Genomic DNA, 19,866 nt, shown 5'->3' on the forward strand with positions numbered 1-19,866 from the left:
TCATTATCTGCATAGATTTATGTGTCAAATCATTTCCAAAATCAAAGGACTGGAAATCTTCTGTGTACCATCTTACATTTACAGTTCTTCTGCCTAAATGGAAATAAAAAGCAGCCTAAAACTCTAGAAAAATGGGTAGAGATATAAATAATAATTATTAGAAGAAACAAAAATATCCAATAAACATGTTTAAAATAATGAAACTAATACATAAAATAGATACAATTTTATTGTATCATTAATTCCCATCAATTTATCAAATATTTTAAAAATGTAATATTTAGTACTAATAATGTTAGACAAATACCCTTATTCATACCTGAAAAACAGTCTGTAAAAAGGACTATGGCCTTACAATTTGTTGTGTCTACATTTACTTAAAATATTAACTTCTAACCCTAATGAAATAATCAGAAATGTGCACACAAATATTTGTCCAAAATTTAATAATGATATTAATAATGATTATGAAGACAGGTAACATTTGATGACCCTTTGTCATGCTAACTTATTAATTATTACAACAATCTTATTAAATATGTACTATTAATATTCCTATTTTAATTATAAGAAAACTGAGGACCAGAGAGTTTAAGTAACTTTTACACTTTCACAGTTGTTTAGGAATGTATTCAGATTAGATATGTAGGAAGTTCTTGCAGAGTATATGCTGTTACATACTACTTTATATTAGGGATAACAATAATAACTATAATAGCCATAATACCTTATAAAGGTGAAATACTTTACCAAAACTAAGAAACATATGACAAAGTGATGTGCAGCAATTAAAATCTATTCTTTGAAAATTTCTACTGATAGAACAAAGAGCTAGTATTTTGTAAAATAAATACGAAACTAGAAAGGCATCTAAATATTTTACTGATTATCTATAAATGTATGCATACATAAAATAGCAAGAAACTTATCTTTAGCAACTATTATTTAACCTCAAGATAACATGGTCTTTGTTCAGGAAAGTACCCTGATAAATGTCTAAGTATAGATTATGAGACACTGATGTCATTACATGGTAGGGAACAAAGAAAATGATCACAATATGGAAGAAAACAAATTAATATATATATTTATCTATTCAGGTACTAAATTTTAGGGTGAGAGAAGAATGACATTAAGGGAAAGAAAAGTCCAGATAAAAGAAGTGAAAAACTAATTTGGAAAAATAAGAATAAAAGAGGTGAAAGAGAAAGAAAATGAAATCAACACAAATAAAAGGCAAGGGAGAGTTGCAAGAGACTAGAGTCATATCAATGAATTTTTTATAAAGAGTAATCTAATATTTAATTTTAATATTTTTGTTTTGTGGTTGCTATAGTAAACTCACATTTATTTCTCCTATAACTGAAGTTCAGAAAAATCGAAGCACAGCTGCCTTGTATCATTTTCGTTTTTGTTTTTCTTCTCATTTTAGTTTAGTAGGATGAGTTAGCAATAAGAAATATCCTCAGCCCGACAGCTCCCACTCAGGTGTTTGGTCAAATGACACTTTTCCAGTTACATCTTCTGAGATAACATTTTAGATATTATTACAGCCTCCAATTCTGTAACTGTTCCTCTAGTCTCCTGTTTTATTTTTCTCTGTAGCACTGAGTCATGTGACATATGAGTTATTACACTTGTTCATCTTTTTTCTGCCCTGCATCCTTTTCACCACCCCTGGAATGTAACTTGACAAGGAAGGGATTCCATCTATCTTTCTCACTGTTGTTTCCCTAGTATCTTGAACAGTGCCTAACACAGCATTGGCATTCACTGAATATTTTTTGAAGTAATTAAAGGATCATTATTAATGCTGGAGTGAGTAGAGTAGAGAAATGAACTCAACAGAAGGCAGTAATCAAAGCCAAAAATAACTAGCAAAAAAAAAAAAAAAAGGAAGAAAGGAAAGGAAAGAAAGGAAGAAAAAAAGAAAGAAAAATATATTACTCCTAGGAATTTACTAAACTCTTGGGAAAATAGCATCAGATATACCACAGAATAGGGGAACACTGCCATATTCTTTCCTCAGTTATATGAGGCAGGGTCAATCCAGGTAACTTATGAAATAGAGATATAACTAGATGGTATAAACAAGTTGCTAGTCATTATCTGTCTCTTATGGGACATTTTTACTCCATTTTTTCTCTCTCTATATATTCCCATTAAACATAAACATGTATTACTTTTAAACAAAAAAATATTGAGAAAGGGAAAATATTTATAACCACCCTCAAATGTGAGATAAATAATTGAAACCATTTTCTTTACCGTCTTCATCTTTATTCATTTGAAAATTGAAATTTAAAGAGACATGGTAATTTCATTTTTAATAATGGATGGCTTGAACACGTGATTATTAAATAGCACACCCACACATAACTTGGTGCCAAATAATCTTTTTCTAAATCCTTATAAAAGCATAAGAGGAATGATTGGCCTACCACAGAGAGTTCTGTGAGAACTAGCCTAACCACACACAGATTTTTTTCCTAAATAATAAACATTACTCTGTCATGAATCCTTCCAATTATATACCTATTTTTGTTTTCTCCTTCTTTTCCCCTAACATTTATATTGATTAATTTTCCTGAAATATACTTAATTTTCTTAGAAGGTTCCCATAAATCTTACAAAGGCATGCAGTCTTAATTTAATTAGGTATAGTATATCTTAAACTTTGAAATTAGTTGAGTCTAAATATGGCACAATGACAACTTAGAAGGTATGGTAATTGGGCTTTATTTGGCTTCTGTGGAAATTTCCCTTCTTATATATTTACTCTCTGGATTAGTCTATTCAGACTGGTATAACAAAAGTACCATAGACTGGGTGGCTTATAAACAGCAGATATTTATTGTTCACAGTTCTGTAAGCTGGAATTCACCATCAAAGTCTTGGCAGATTTGGTGTCTAGTTTCCTGATTCATGGATGCTTCTCCCTCTGTCCTCACATAGCAGAAGGCCTGTGGGGGTTCTGTGAGGTCTTTTTTATAAAAGACTATTATAATCCACTAATGAGGGCTCCACCTTCATAACCTAATCACCTACTTAAAGCTCCATCTTCAAATATCATCACATTGGGAGTAAGGATTTCAATATAAAAATTTTTGGAGGACACAAATATTGCTTATGCACTCTTCATTTTCAGATTATCATTCCATTAGTTTGGCTATTTGTTCTGTAGTTGCTTTCATTCATTCATTTATTTATTAAATGAGCCAATATTTGTTGAACATGCTCACACAAAATGAAGTAGAGGAGCTCATATTCATTATGAGGATTCAAGATATTCGAATATGAAGCAGTAAATCAAGACCAATAATATAGTGTATTCAGCATTATTAAGACTGAGTAAATTAGATTAAGTTTCAATTCATATGGCATCACATCAAACAAAATGGATGAAAATATTTAAACTGCATTTTGGAGAGTATTTCTGTAATAGTATGTCTTTAAATATAGGCTATGTGGTATAGGGGAACTCAGAAAGATTTTGAGGCAGTTCATATTGAAATATAGTCACATAGTGAAATGATGATCACCTGAAAATACGGAAAGACTCTGTGTAATTACTATTCAAAGAAGTGGTTTAAACTTCCTTGGAAGAGAACACACACAGTTGTTTCAATGATGAGTTCCAAAGCAATCCAAAAGAAGATTCATTAGGAATTGCAGGTGCTGAGTTGTTACCAAGGTACTTTTCACCTGGGTGACTCTAATCGTTGGAGGGTGGAGAGCACTGCCCATTGAAAAGCAGCAGGGCTTTCTTTAGGCTGTGGTTACAATTCACCTGAGCAGGGTGGGAGAGGCCAGGCAGTAGCTAATAACCAGTAGGCTTTCCAGAAGGAACAGGGTTGGGGGAGATAGACTCTTTTAAGTATCCAAAAATAATACAAATAGAAGCATAGATAAAGCTCTGAAGTAGACCAGATTTTGTTAGATACTGGATTTAGACTTCACGATATATCTGTTCTTGAAAAAATTATTTGAACTTCTTGATCCTGTTTGTTGCTATGTGAAAAGAGGAAATAGTTTTCTCAGGGTTTCCAATTGGTAAGTATCTGTCTTCAGCACGCAATAACAATGATGACTATTGTTATTATCAGATTACATGGCAATTTTAAAATGGTTGTCCGTATGTAGATTTCAGAGGTGTGAATCAGAAGTTCTGTTATGGAATAACATAAAAGTGACGTGTCTCATGTGGAGAAAGTGTCTATGCCACTGACATTTCTTTCTAGTAGGTTCAGATCAGTTTATGTGTCAAAGCAAGAGCATTTGTTTTTGTTGAGTTACAGCTTTCTGACACGTGGGAAGTCTAAATATCCGTAGTCATCAAATATGGGATATGATGGTTAATCTCTCTCTCTCTCTCTCTCTCTCTCTCTCTCCCCACCAGCCCCCAACAATAGAATGAATATATGAATCCAATCGGTTAGATTTACTTCTCTGGAGAACCCTGAAGTAGAAGAAAGGTAAGAAAAAATGATGGGTAAAACATTAGAAGTTTAATAACTTTAGTAATTAAAATTTATAAATTATTGAAGTTACATTTTTTATTAAAATATACATCATAGTCATTATTCTCTCATTGTCTTTTCATAGAACCTGATGTCTAAGAATGACTGTATCTTAGGGTTGGAAAGTACCCAGAGAATTATCTATCAACTCATTTTTTTTCTTGAATAAAGGCAGTTGACTGGACAAGATTATGAAGGTCTTCTGACTTCCATCCATTAGCTTTTGTAAGACCTGACACATAAGGCCTGATGTTATTGGCAAAAGTAAAGCATGGCAGGGTTTGACTTTGAGGACTTTAAAAGTGCTTAAAGGGTCACTATTTATCAGCTTATTTGCTGACTTATCTTGGCTTGGCTGGAAGGGATATTTAACTACTGAAGCACATAGCTGAGGCAATTGAAATTTATGATTTTTTTGTAGGTCACCTTTAACATAATTAAACTGGAGTTAATTATACATATATTTTATTCTACAGGTAATAAAGACAAGTAAAGTAGGTAGTCCATTCATTACACTTATAAACTATATTTTTAGGTTCAAAATATCATATGTACATGTCACTTATTAAAGCTTCCATTACATTCGGGTTTAGATCAGGCAACTGTCCAACATCTGCAAAAGTACGAAGGAAACTATTGGATTTTTTTATTAGCTTTTTCACTTCCTGAACAAACTTAATCTCTCTGCTTAAGGTACATCATAACCTTAAGAGAAAACATACTATAAGAAGAAAAAAAACCCATGCCTTTTCAAATAAAATTAAACCACAACTGCTGTAGTATTTTCTGTACCTATTTTTTGATACTAGATTAAATTATTAGCTGGGCATAATATTTTAGTTTCTGACTGATTTCTAGCTCTTTCCTGAAAAGAAACTGAACTTACTGGTTCTGTTTTTAATTTCCACGCATCTCTTAGATTTCTAAAAGCACTTCAAAATCACCTATATGACACCTAACTAAGAGATTATAATACAGTCTCCTTTTCTACCTGATCCTAACTTTTAGGCATTATTTCTTTGTTTACGCTTTTCATTCAGTAACTCGCAATAAGACACAGTATAATGTTTTTAAAAGTCTATGTGTCTGTATGTTCATTATAGCAGAGAAAACTGCTGCTTTTTATTTTGAAGTTTGACTTCATTTATCATCATCTTTTAAGGTTCAGATAATCTTCCATAGCATAAAACTGGTATTAATTAAGTTGGAGTAGTAAAAGCAAGAACAGATGTTGTGTCCAGGAGGGAATTTTGATTGAAAAAAGTAGAGTGGGGAAGCATCATTAAATTAATAGAATTAATAGTGTTCTGAAGTCAAGTATTACTGTTTTAATCTCTGCCTCAGAATACCTTTTACCTTCGTTACAACATGTTAATAGTGCTAGAATCATAATATATCAATGGAATTTTAATAAGTGGAAATACAAAGTCATTATTTTATTTACCCAGAAAACATACAGTATCATTGATAAGAAAACTATTTCAATGGAAGTTTTGCATTTAAAATATGTTTATGACTGCATAAAGACAGAGTATTTGCTGCCAGGATTCTTAAAATATTGTTATATTTTATAATTTGGGGATAATATGGGATATTTAGTAAGTAAAATTAGAACTGATTGATTATAATATTAAAATGCTTAATTTAACACTATTGATAAATTCATGACCTTTAAATCTTTTGTTCCTACTTAAATATTTAATATTTATCAGTAATTCTTTTTCTGTAATTTCAATTATATTTGCTTCAAATTAAACTGATATACAACTATTTTATCTTTAACATAGACAGTTATTGTTAATATAAAATAGGATTATTTTTATGAATCTGAATGCTATTATCATATCATGGCTAAAGAATTCTCACCTCTTTATTCCTGAGTCCCCTTAAGTCCTGTGTCCTCTGGTTCCAATTATCCAAATTATTTAATTAGTTCATCCTCAATTGCCAAATTAATCACAGTCAAAATACATAGAAGACATCTCAGAAAATATAAGTCAATCTGTTTATTTATTTATTTTTGAGTTCTATAAAAAGTCCTTGACGATTGTGGAGAAAGTTTCACACCTGTCTTATGGTCTATCTCTTCAGAGAAACTTTCCAGAGACTTCTCTAATTATCCAATGGAAATATACAGAAAGAACTGAGCGCTCACTGCTTTTCAATGTTGCACTTTAGTGCCTGTACTGAGCTTAATAAGCCTGGTATAATATTTCTCTTAACTTCATGAAACACAAAAAACTTTTTACTGGGCAACCAAATCATACCAATAACTTAGATTACATTAGCAAACTCAGTGTCAGGCTTCCATCTGTATTTCAGCAGCTGAGAATTCGAACTTCAGGGCAAGAACATAATCAAAAAGTTAAAATTTTTTCAAGTTTATGAAGTAAAGAAGTTAGAGTAAGATAGGGCTTATGTATTATTTAATAAAAAGGTTTTAAAAATAAATTTAGTGTAGCCTAACCATACGGTGTTTATAAAGTCTATGGTAGTGTGCAATAAAATCCTAGGCCTTTCCATCCACTCACTGGTCACTCACTGATCACACCTGGTGGGCTGTGGCAAAGACAAACTCAACCTGCCCAAACTAAATCAAGTCTTCCCCTCCTGTTATCTCCACAAACTGATCTTTTTCCAGTGAGTCTTGTTTGCATTAATGTCACAGTAATCCACTTAACTCTGTAATGAAGAAAATGTAAAATCATCACTGACACCTGTGTCTCACTCAGCACCCATTTTGATATATATTTTTAAGATCTTCCAGCTTTTCTCTCCAAATGTTTTTTTTAAAAATATATATCTATTTCTTTGCATATCCATCATCACTGTGCTTAAGAAACTATCATATTCTCCTTCCTGGATAACTGAAATAGTATCCCATCTTGTTTCATCCCATTATACTATGGCACTCAAGCTAGAGCTATCTTTCAAAATCTAAATATGACTATTTCAGATCTTAGTGTCAGCATGTTCAGAGTATGACAAGAGGTTAAAATATTTATCTTAAATGGATCTCAACAATGAAGCATAGTTTTGCCTCTTAATTCCAAGTGACATAAAATAGTTTGGCCAAAAAAAAAAAAGTATTAAAATATATTGGGTAACTCACAGAATTAGAGCCAAGCTTACATTCTATTCAACTAGCAACAGTAACCAAAATAAAACCAAAAGATTCCACAAAGACACTTTTGTTGCCAATGCTGAGAATAAAGATTTTATTGTCAGATACAGGACACCATTGATAATTGATCATGAGATACTGATTTGAAAACTATTCCTGGAAACTAGATATAGCTGCTACTGTTCACATCAGTCTTTAACTGGAAAGAGCTCCAAGACATTACTAATTTTTCCTGCCCTGACTTCTGATTAAACATCAGTGATGAACACAGGTATAATCTAACCCATATACACACGTCCCCTAGATTTGAGAGAGTAGGGACATTTTATGACATTATGAATTTCTATGATGAGAAACGGGATTATCCCAATGAGATTGTTTCACAATTGGGATATATTTTAGATCAGTTGGCAAAAGGATTGAAAAAATGTCCAGTTAATTTATCTACCTCTTTTTTGATTTATACAACAATTTACAGACATTGTCAAAATCTTATAGTTCCTCTCATTCTTAATGATTCTCATTGTCTCAAGTGCTTTGCATATTTAAATCTCCATTCTTTGAGCCTTCAACCTTCAGTTTTATACTAGGTGAACTCAACCGATCCTTTAGGTCCATGCTTAGTCATCAGTATCTCACAGTGATAACTTCCAGTTAGTTAAAGACCCTCAGAGATATACTCTCACTCAAACATTTGTCACAACTTTAATTTTACATTTTTTGTCACATTCTATTAACATACTTTACATTTCATAATGATCAAGGAAATTGTTGTGATTACACAAATTGGGTGTTGTCAGGATGTAGATTATTGTGTGGCAGAGAGAAGATGCTCAATAAATATTTGTTAAATTAGTTAATGAGTAAATTATTTTCTAAAAACTAATTTGTGAGTACTTGACTATAGTGTCTGCATATGTATTAGTTATCTAAAGCTTTCTTAACAAGTGTCCACAGACTTGGAGGCTTAAAACAACAGAGATTTATTCTCTCAGTTCTGGAGTCCCAGAAGTCCAAAATCAAGGTGTCTGCAGGATTAGTTCCTTCTGGTGATTCTCAGGGAGAATCTATTTAATATCTCTCATCTAGCCTCTAGTGGCTCCCAGAAATCATTGACATTCCTTGACATATAAGCATATGACTTCAGTCTCTGCCTTCATTTTCACATAAATTTTTGTCCTCTGTGTACATCTGTATCTCAAATTCCCTGCTTTCCATTTTCATACAAGAACACAAGTGTTTGGATTTATGAACTACACTAAATATAGGACAATCTTCTCTTCAGATTTTTAACTCAATTATATCTGCAATATCTCATGTCCAAATTAGGTCACATTTACAGGAACTGGGGATTCTGAATGGGATATACTTTTTAGGGACATATTCCAAACCACTATAGTCCATCTTCTTTCCCACAATATTTCGTATCTGTCCCATGTGAAAAATAAATTCACTCTATTCAACAGTCCTGAAAGTCTTAATTCATCCCAGTATCAACCCAAGTACAAAAATCTCATACATCATCAACTCAAAATGTCCCATATGCCATCTAAGTCAGGTATAGGTGAGAGTCTGGGTATGACCCATTTTGGGTAAAATTCCTGTTCATCTATTGACCTGTGGACTAGAAAACAAGTTATATGCTCCAAAAATTCAGTGATGGAGAGACATAGAGTTAAAATTTTCATTCAATTTAGGGAAGCAGTAGCCTAGGAGAGACAGGGTGACATTATCTTATAAATGACCTCATCTTGGCTGGGGGTGGTGGCTCACACCTGTAATCCCAGCACTTTAGGAGGCCAAGGCAGGTGGATCACCTGAGGTCAGGAGTTCAAGACCAGCCTGGCCAACATGGCGAAACCCCATCTCTATTAAAAATACAAAACTTAGCCAGGCATGGTGGCACATGCCTGCAATCCCAGCTACTAGAGGGAACTGAGGCAGGAGAATAGCTTGAATCAAGGAGGCAGAGCAGTGAGCCGAGATTGTACCACTGCACTCCAGCCTGGGCAACAGAGTGAGACTCCATTTCAAAAAAAAAAAAACATAAATTAAAAAATAAAAAAAAAAATGACCTCATCTTAAAACTAACAAAACACATTCTTTACTGGTCATTACCAATGTTCATAGGACGTTTACAGTTAAAGAAGTAGCTTAATACTGCCTGTGAAGACAAACTCCTACAATAGTGAAATGTCCAAATGTCCCCATATCACATAATATATGCTTTTAAAGAGAATTATAGTCATGTTTGAAGTGCTTGTGCACTAATATGCCAAGGGTAACTTACTTTAAATCAACAAAGTAATACATTTGGTTACAATCTCAGTCCACTCACATGCAGACATAGTTTAGCTTTTACATAGATAAGACCCCTCTGTAAGACTTTAAAACCAAGGCAGCACATTCTTCATGCTTTCTGAAGATGCTCTACTCTGTAACTGAGTAGCTTTCATTAAATTATATCTTATCACTGCACTCTATAACTTGCACTGAATTTTTTTTACTGCATCAGATTCAACAATCCTGTCTTGAGGTCTGAATTGGAACCCTTCTTTGCAACAATTCCAAAAGGGAGAAACCAGAAGAATTTTTGTTTTGTTTTGAGACAGTCTTGCTGCGTTGCCAGGCCCCAGGCTGGAGTACAGTGGCACAATCTTGGCTCACTGCAACCTCCGCCTCCCGGGTTCAAGCAATTCTCCTACCTCAGCCTCCCAAGTAGCTGGGACTACAGGCATGTGCCACCATGCCCAGCTAATTTTTGTATTTTTTAGTAGAGACGGGGTTTCACCATGTTGGCCAGGTTGGTCTCGATCTCCTGACCTCATGATCTGCCTGCCTCGGCCTTCCAAAATGCTGGAATTACAGGCGTGAGCCACCGTGCCCAGCCAGAAGAAATTTTAAAATCACTAGTCCTAAGGAAGTGTGAACTCAGAAGGACAAGTTCTTGTAGGTTTCAAGGACTGAGATAATCCTTTGTGATTAGTCCTTTATCCCCTGAGCATGTGGAGGTTCCCTTGGCCTCTGTGTCTGGGCATGCTTCTCTGTCCTTAGCCTCTGTGTCTGTGGCTCTGGTTTTGAAGTCATTATTTCTTTTTCTTGTAGGTTAGTACATGCTCACAGCCAAATAGTTCTATCAGCTGGTTTTCTGCCTGTAAAATCCTAGGAGTCCCACACCCTTCCTTTATTATGTCCTATCTCTGCCCCTTTCAATACAGCTTGGCAAAGTTTTAATAGGTGTAACATTCCCTGAAACATTGTGAGTCTCCTGTGCATGTCAAAGTCATATGTAACAGTAGACAAGAGGGTCACCCAAAGATCCTCCCTAGACAACCCCATCTCTGTCTGTGGCTTAGGTTGAGATGGCTGATGGGATCCTTAAGTCATATACCTAATCTCTTCAGCCAAAGGTTATCTGGGCACACAATTGGCCTTCTGGACAGAGCACACTTTCTCAATAGGGAATTTCCTTGCAATCTAGATAGGCCAGAAACTTCCAAAGTCATCAAGTGCTGGCTCCTTTTTCCTTATGGTTCCTTTCTCAATTTATCTCTACGAGCAGCAAGACTTTGTTATGAGTTTATTACGAGCAGCAAGAAGAAACCAGAGCTTCACACTTTGCTTGGAAATATTAGCTAAATATCCAAATTACCTGCTTACAAGATACGCTTTTCATCCAACTCTGAAATATAATTCAGCTAACTTTTGTGTAATTGTATGACAAGGGTTGTCTTTCCTACAGTTTCCAATAATATGCTCCTCATTTTAGTATGAGAGCTCACCAAAAGCATCTTTAAAATCCCAATTTCCACCCTAGTCCCTTCAAAACAGTTTACATAATTTTTTATCATGTATCTCAGAATACTTCCAGCCTCTATCTGTATTGTCCAATTTCATATCCACTTCCACATTTTCAGAAATTTGTCAGAAAAGCTCTCCTTTCTATGTACGGAAATCAACTAGTTTCCTAGGATTACCATAAAAATTTACCAGAAACTTGGTAACGGATATTTTTTCCTCTCACTGTTCTAGAAGCCAGAAGTCCAAATGCAAGGCGTCTATGTGCGGTTGTTTCCTTCTGGAAACTCTAAGAAAGAATTCACTATATGCCTTTCTCTTAGCTTCTGGTGGTTGACAGAAATCCTCTGTGCTTCTTGGCTTCACATCACTTAAATCTCTGCCTCAATCTTCACATCTCTCTTCTTTTTGCCTCTTTGTTTCAATTTGCCCTCCGTTTCTTTTATAAAAACACATGTCATTAGATTTAGGGCCTCCTGTAAATCCAAGATGATCTAATTTGGTGAACCTTGACATAATACATGTATGAAGATCTTATTTCCAAGTATTGTCACATTCACTACAGAAGATAATACTTGAAAATGTTATAACTGTTTTGAAAAAGAGAGTAAAAATGTGTAAATACATATAACTATATATGTATAACTATGTATATATACACATATAAATCGATATATAAATATATATATATATCTGTGCATGCATATATGTGTACATACATATGTGCTTATATATTATATATAAAACATTCCTAAGGAGAATTATATTTTATATTTTAGCATTTATAAATTAAATAATGTATCATGGATGTGCATAATTTGATTATAGGTTTCTTTTCTTTCAAAAGTCTGTTATTAGAATGTGATTTTTATTTCAATTAGGGAAATATGACAATTTAAATAATTTGACTCATTGGTTAATGGACCAAAATCAACAAGAGGAAAATTATTTAAACTATCATGTCAATTGCATGTGTATATGTGGGATAAATATGTGTACATGAGTGCTTATATAAGTGTGATTTTAAAAACTCAACTGGGCCGGGCGCGGTGGCTCAAGCCTGTAATCCCAGCACTTTGGGAGGCCGAGGCGGGTGGATCACGAGGTCAAGAGATCGAGACCATCCTGGTCAACATGGTGAAACCCCGTCTCTACTAATACAAAAAACTAGCTGGGCATGGTGGCGCGTGCCTGTAATCCCAGCTACTCAGGAGGCTGAGGCAGGAGAATTGCCTGAACCCAGGAGGCGGAGGTTGCAGTGAGCCGAGATCGCGCCATTGCACTCCAGCATGGGTAACGAGCGAAACTCCGTCTCAAAAAAAAAAAAAAAAAAAAAAAAAAAAAAAAAAAAAAACTCAACTGATCATTTTTAGAATAGAATGCACTAGTTTAGAGAAGTTTATGTGAGAAATATCCAAAGATATACCTTGATCACATGTCAACCATGTATGTCAACCATGTAGAAAATCTTCAAAGAACAAAAAACAAAACTTGAAACTTTATACCATAAGTAGCAGATCTTTCTGTGTTCTTGTAAGTCAGTTTATTTCTGAATCACTGTGTTTAATACAGAGCACCAGAGTTTATGATAAGCATTGAGAAAGCATGGCATATGCAAAGAGATTGATTAATGCTTTTGAGGAGGAGTCTCACCCTGTCACCCAGGCTGGAGTACAGTACACAAACACATCTCACTGCAGCCTTAGCCTCTTGGGCTCAAGTGATTCTTCCACTTCAATCCCCCCAGTAGCCAGAAACACAGATGTGTCTCACCAAGTCTGGTTAATTTTTAAAATTTTTCTGTAGAGATGGGGCCTTGCCATATTGCCAGGCTGGCCTTGAACTCCTGGGCTCAAACAGTCCTCCTACCTTGGCCTTTCAAAGTGCTAGGATTACAGGTATGAGCCAGTGAGCCCAGCTGACACTATTTTTGAAAATTTGAAATGATTCCAGGCAGTTAGGTGGAAAGTTGTATATATTCTATGTTGGGCCAGAGGAAAGAACCACTGAAAATTGTATTATTTTGTATTGCTGCCATTTTTATTTACCACAAATTTAATACTTTAAAACAACATAAATTATTTTGTAATTCTGCATTTTAGAAATTAGGATGGGCTTGGCTGTTTTCTTTCCTTTGGTTCTTATAAGAAAGGTCACAATAGGCTCTTATCTGAAGGCTCTGGAGAGGAATGCACTTCGAGGCTTTTTCAGGTGGCTGTCAGAATTCACTGTCATGTGATGTTAGCACTAAGTACTTTTTCACTCACCTGTTTTAACTGGGTAGTGTTGTCAGGCTCCAGAGGCCTCCTGCACTCCCCAGCCTATGGGTTTTTCATTTTCAAGACCAGCAATGACAAATAGATCCCTCTTTATGCTTCAGATTTCTCTGACCTCCACTTCGGCTCCATGTCTCTTGCCTCCAGCTAGAAAAATTTCTCTGCTTTTAAGGCCTCATGTGATTAGATTGGGGCCAATCTAATCATCAACAACCTACACATCTCAAAGTCCTGAACCTTAATCACATCTGCAAAGTCCTTTTTGCCCTGTCACAGAAGATATTCACAGGTTCTAGGGATTAGGATGTGACTATTTTTTGCAGGGTCATTTTGTTACCACAACCATAAAGATGAATTGCAAAAAAGCAGTTATTGGTTCATATGGAAAAAAAGCTTTCAAAAAAAGAATTCTGTCAAACACTGGGCATTTATTTGCTTTAAAGTGAGCTTTTCTTATCAGAATTGTTCAAGAAAGTGGTAAATGTCCATTTTTTAGACTCAGAGAGATGAATATTCCTGGATTCAGATCCATAAGCAAGGCTTTCATTCAATTCTGTAGTGTATTAAGCACATTTAAAGTCCCTTCTAATAAACATTTCTTTGCTTCAGTGTTACAGTTATTTGGAAATCTTCTCCCATTCAGGAAAACATGTATTTCCCAAGTGTCTCTTGCATTTGTTTTCATATTTTGGTATACTTTACAAATGAAAATTGTTCTTATTTTTCCAATCATAGGCCAGGATTCAAAGGTGGGTGGGAATCCAAAGAGTTCTCTTATTTACTTCTGCTCTGAAAGTGACTTTAAATTTAAATGGGCTGTCTCCTACATTAAAAAGGAAGTGAAGACTTGCAATTTTGCCATGAATTTGCTTTTATCTCAACTTTCAGTCCTTTAAACTCTACTTTTTCTAAGCTTTATCTTGCATTACATGGTTTCAGAAGAATAAGCACAGAAAAATTATATGTGCAACAAAGCCAGACTCGTAATTATATTACCTACTGTTTATAACACTATGTGTTATTTCTTAAAATGACACTGAAAAAAATCTATAAAAGATGAACTTTTAACATTTCTATTGTCAATACACAGGTTTTAAAAAATACTTTATTGACACTGGCAGCAATTATCCTGGGAAAGAAAGTAATAACCTTTAAAATGTCAAGCTGTTTAAACTTTCAAACATTAAAAACACACTATTTGTGAGATTCTGCCAAGAATATTTAACTAATAAGAGCTCTACTAGCATGTACTGACAGTAGGCTGACAAACTCTAAGCCCAAGCAGGATCAAGGCTGCTTAGAACCTTGTGGCAATTATCTATGTAAGTCATACAACAGTCTTCTAAATGTCATATTTGCAGGAAGAATGGGAGGAGATACCTTAATGAGGTATGTGGTGCCACTGTTAGAAGACTTTAAATTATGACTGCCATTAATAAGTGGTGGCAGATTAGTAGGATATATCACCAAACCAGAATTAGAAAACTCTTAGACGTTTTTGGTGGGCTTTCAAAAATGCCTTTATCTTCAAATAATAAGAATCCTTGCCCAATATGTAAATTTTTTTGTGTTGAATCATAGCTAAATTTCATTCTTTTTTTTTTCCCACTTTGGAAAGAAATTTGATATGTTGCACAAGTCAATGAACATTTGAACTGAAATGAACACAGCCTGTCACTTAAAGAATCCATCTCCATGGAAAATAATGAAGCTTGAATAAAAAAAAGAAACAAAACATATTTCCTGTCAGCCAACTCTCTGGGTGTTTATTTGTTTCTTTAAGCATAGTGCTCAGATAATAGCAGGGAAAACAGATTTTCACTAAAAATGTTGTTTAATAAAGAATTTGGGCCAACTGAACATATTTCCATTTACCTCTCAGTCAATTCCAAAATAAAATTCTTTCATAATTTTAAGGAAGTCAGAAAAGAAAAGCCTTCTCTTCAAATTGTCCTATTCTTATCAGAAGGCAAAACAAGCTAAAATGTATTTGAAAAAGTGAACTAAATGAATATACTTAAAAGAAATAAAAGATACTGACATGCTTTTCTGCACTTATATTTTTAGTCCTATTATGGTTGATGTCAATGAAAGCAAAATCACGTTGTTTGACCTAAAATATCATCTATCATTTGTTTTAACTGGCTTCAAACCTGGTAATTACATAAATGGGAGAACAACATGATTTATGTAGGCATTCTTGTAATGTGAATGAAAAATCAGTACTAAAGTTCACCCATCCTCATATATTACCATACCAAAAGCTACCAAAATGAACTACTCAAACGTCCCACTTGGAGCCCTCTATTCCTTCAGGAAGTACTTTATGATCTGAGGGTCTAAGGGTACAAATTAGTAACTGGGAAGCAAATGAGGTAACATATTGTAGGCAGTAGAGGTGATTTTCTTGTAAATTACAGTCAGATTAATTGTACCAGGTAGTCTTCCCTCTTGAGGATGCAGCTTTGAAGAAAGCCAGGACTTTTGTGGCCAGTTTACCCATATAGTCAGTCCTCATGTCTGTGGGTTTTGCATCTGTGGATTCAACCAACCACAGCTTGAAAATATTCTGGAAAATAAAATGTTTCTGTACAGAAAACATGTAGACTTTATTTTTTCTTGTTATTATTCCCTAAACAATACAACAACTATTTACGTAGTATTTACATTGTATTAGGTATTTTAAGTAACCTAGTGATGATTTAAAGTATATGGGAGGATGTGCCTAGTTTCTATGCAAATATTAGGTCATTTTATACTGGGACTTGAGCATTCTTGAATTTGATATCCAAAGATTTTGTCATCTGCAGAAGGTCCTGAAACGAATCCCCAGCTGATACCAAGGAATAATGTATAGGTCCTTTATTCTGTTGAAATTTCTCAATCTGCAGATATTTGGCTTTTGAAATGTAGGCTCAAAATTATCTTTCTGCATTTCCTCAGTATATATTGAACTCCAAATAATGCTACTTTAAATCCCAATTTTTGCCCTTCTTAAATGTAGATTTTGTTGTTGTAATCTCTCAACTTTGCCCTCAGTTTTCTAACACAACACTACCTTCCCTTTCTTTGTTTCTCCATTGCTTTTCTACTCTATCAAAGCTTAACACTTCCTGATTATTCCCTTCTGGTTTTCTAAGTTTGATCCTAATTTTAACTTTAAATCACAAAGAAAATAATGTTTACTACTCTATATTAAAATATATGGCTAATGTGAATTAATACTTAATGTAAATGTATTACTCATCTAGATCTTTCTTAGGAAACTCTCAGAAGCTCTGTGTTTATGTCAACATGAATATCATCTGAGATTTCAGAAGAAATAGAACACATAATTTGTACCTTTAGTTTTGAGTTAAATTAGTATCATGTTCACACCCCATTAATAATTTATTCTCTAAGGCATAGGCTCTCTCATTGAAATGGCAGGTTAAAAATAAACTACATTCAGGAATCTGTAAAATAATTCTATTATTATTTTTAAAAATTATTTATTTATTTATTTGAGACAGAGTCTCACTGTCTCACCATGCCCAGCTAATTTTTGTATTTTTAGTAGAGACAGGGTTTCACCACGTTTCCCAGGATGGTCTTATCGCCTGACCTCGTAATCTGCCCACCTCGGCCTCACAAAGTGCTGAGATTACAGGTGTGAGCCACCGTGCCCAGCCCTGTTTATTATTTTTTTTATTATGTTTAAATCTTCAAATAGTTTTCTTTTAATTAAAAAATTTGGTTATTCTAGAAAAATACTTTTTTTCCATCAAGTTAAATAGAAATAAAACTATAGAAGAATTATGTAGTTTGTGACTCTATTCTCTTTAATCAGAATGATGCCACTGGTTTCTTTTTAAAAACTCAAGCAGCCAGGTGAGAAAAACAAGAAACCACATTGTCAACTTTAGTGTCTAAAGTGAAGGACCTTAGGAATTAGGAATTACTCTAATTGTATCCAGAGGATAGATATATCTCATCAAATATTCCACTGTGGCTGCTTGTGTGGAATATATACATTTTAGGATCATTGTACTGTATCATATTGCATTATACACTCATTTCTTGAGGAGCAAAATGCACATAAAGATATTAAAATATCAGAGAAAACCTGTAGTAAGGAAATCTACTTTAAATATTCTGAAAGTTATTTGATGATAAGCCTTCTCTTGCACTTTATATTCATGATCAGTATTCACAAAACACCTCACAAAACAAAACACTTATAAAATAAAAATAAAGCTGGAGTTCTGAGATCAGAGTACCTTGATTCATAAGAAATGAACAAAACAAAACAAAACAAAAAACCCAAGTATGTGAGAAGTCATTAGTTAGATTCTTAGCCAGTAATTTATCTACCTTTGAACTTCAGTATGCTTCACTTAAATGATACCTACCTAACATGGAAACTTAAAGATTAAATAAGAATGAACTTAACTGTAAACTACAAAGAACTAAGCAATTGGTTAGAAAAGGGGAATGTTGAGAGAAATCTTCAAATTCTGACTCTGACATTTACTGCATATATGGCTTTATGCAAACATCTTTCCATCTGTGAAAGTAAGTTTCCTCAAATGTCAACTGAGGTTAATAATATTTAACTTGCATGGTAAGAATTAGAAATAAAAGGTTACAAATCATATCATATGGTTGTTTTCCATATATTATGATCATTTAATTTGGAATTTTAATTTGAAAATATGTATTGTTATGAATATAGCATAAATGATGTGGAAAAGTATGAAAATACATGTATAATCAGAAATCTGGTAAAAGGATAATATTTCATTTTCCGCGCAATATGAAGGAACACACTGCTATTGGCTTTTGCATTTTCTTAAGAAAAAGGATAAGCCAGGTGTGGTGGCTCACGCCTGTAATCTCAGCACTTTAGGAGGCCAAGGTGAGCAGATCACGCAGTTAGGAGTTTGAGATCAGCCTGCCCAACATGGTGAAACCCTGTCTCTATTAAAAATACAAAAATCAGTTGCGAGTGGTGGTGCACACCTGTAATTTTTCAGGAAGCTGAGGCAAGAGAACTGCTTGAACCCCGGAGCTGAGATCGCGCCACTGCACTCCAGCCTGAGTGACAGAGCAAGACTTGTCTCAAAAAAAAAAAAAAGAAAGAAAAAGAATATAGAAGAAAGTATAAAGTACAGCAAGTTATTCTCTTTCTACCACATTGTTGAAGATAAAAATTATAACAGTGTTAGGTTTAATAATTTATACTATATGTTATACCTTATGATAATAATTCTATGTTCAGTATCTAACTACCTGACACAGCTTTATGGCATGGGCACTATAATATATATATATATATATATATATATATATATATATATATATGTATAAAATAAATATATATATTATAAATATATATATTATAAATATATATTTATTTTTGTGGTACATAGTAGGTATATTTAGATAGATAGATAGGGCATATGAGATTATGAAATGTTTTGATACAGCATACGAAGTTAAATAAACACATAGTTGAAAATGGGATATCTATCTTCTCAAGTACTTATTCTTTGAGTTACAAACAATCCAGTTACACTCTTCTTGTTTTTTTAAAATGTATAATTAAGTATTTTGCTTTGAAGAACTAGGAGACATAAATGTAGTAGTTAATAGAAATTTCTATCAAATATTTCCAACTCTTTTCTACCTGAGCACAGATTAGGGCAATTTTCTAGTCCCATCTCTGCTGTTTCAGTTATGTGACTGATGAGTGGCTGATTCATTTTGACTAAAAGTCAATAATTTAATTGCCAGGTCAAAACTTTGCAAAGCTCTCTTTTCCATGGAAAAGTTATAGAGAATATTTCATTGTGGCAGTTCTTCAGTTTTTTCATGAGTGATTTGAATGAGTGGAGTTTCAATTTACATCCACATTCTTGAGATAAACCTCGATGGATATGTAGCATGAGTTAAAAAATAACTTCCTCTTGTTTTAAGACACTAAGATTGGGGGGTATTTGCTACTCCAACATAACTTAGTCTATCCTGATGATTAATATATTAGAAACATTCATAGTGGTATATACCTATTAAGTAAACAAACCAGTATTTTAACTCCCCTTTGATACCAGAGCCTTTGCTCATAATTCTACACCTTACTTTGCCTCTAAAAGTATGGTAAGTATAA

The 19,866-nt window shown here is 33.8% G+C and overlaps 1 long non-coding RNA gene across 3 annotated transcripts in view; it reads left to right on the forward strand.

The window, feature by feature from the left end:
* LOC105732647 (uncharacterized) overlaps positions 1–19,866 on the forward strand; it is a 597,345-nt gene that overhangs the window by 428,479 nt on the left and 149,000 nt on the right. For all 3 annotated transcript variants that reach the window (XR_010345499.1, XR_001111031.2, XR_010345500.1), the window contains exon 4: positions 4,400–4,475. This is a non-coding gene — a long non-coding RNA (uncharacterized LOC105732647). The remainder of the gene's footprint in view (positions 1–4,399; positions 4,476–19,866) is intronic.

Source organism: Aotus nancymaae, unplaced genomic scaffold, assembly GCF_030222135.1.
Source record: "Aotus nancymaae isolate 86718 unplaced genomic scaffold, 86718_ANA_hifiasm-v0.15.2.pri h1tg000036l, whole genome shotgun sequence".
NCBI classification, from domain to species: Eukaryota; Metazoa; Chordata; class Mammalia; order Primates; family Aotidae; genus Aotus; species Aotus nancymaae.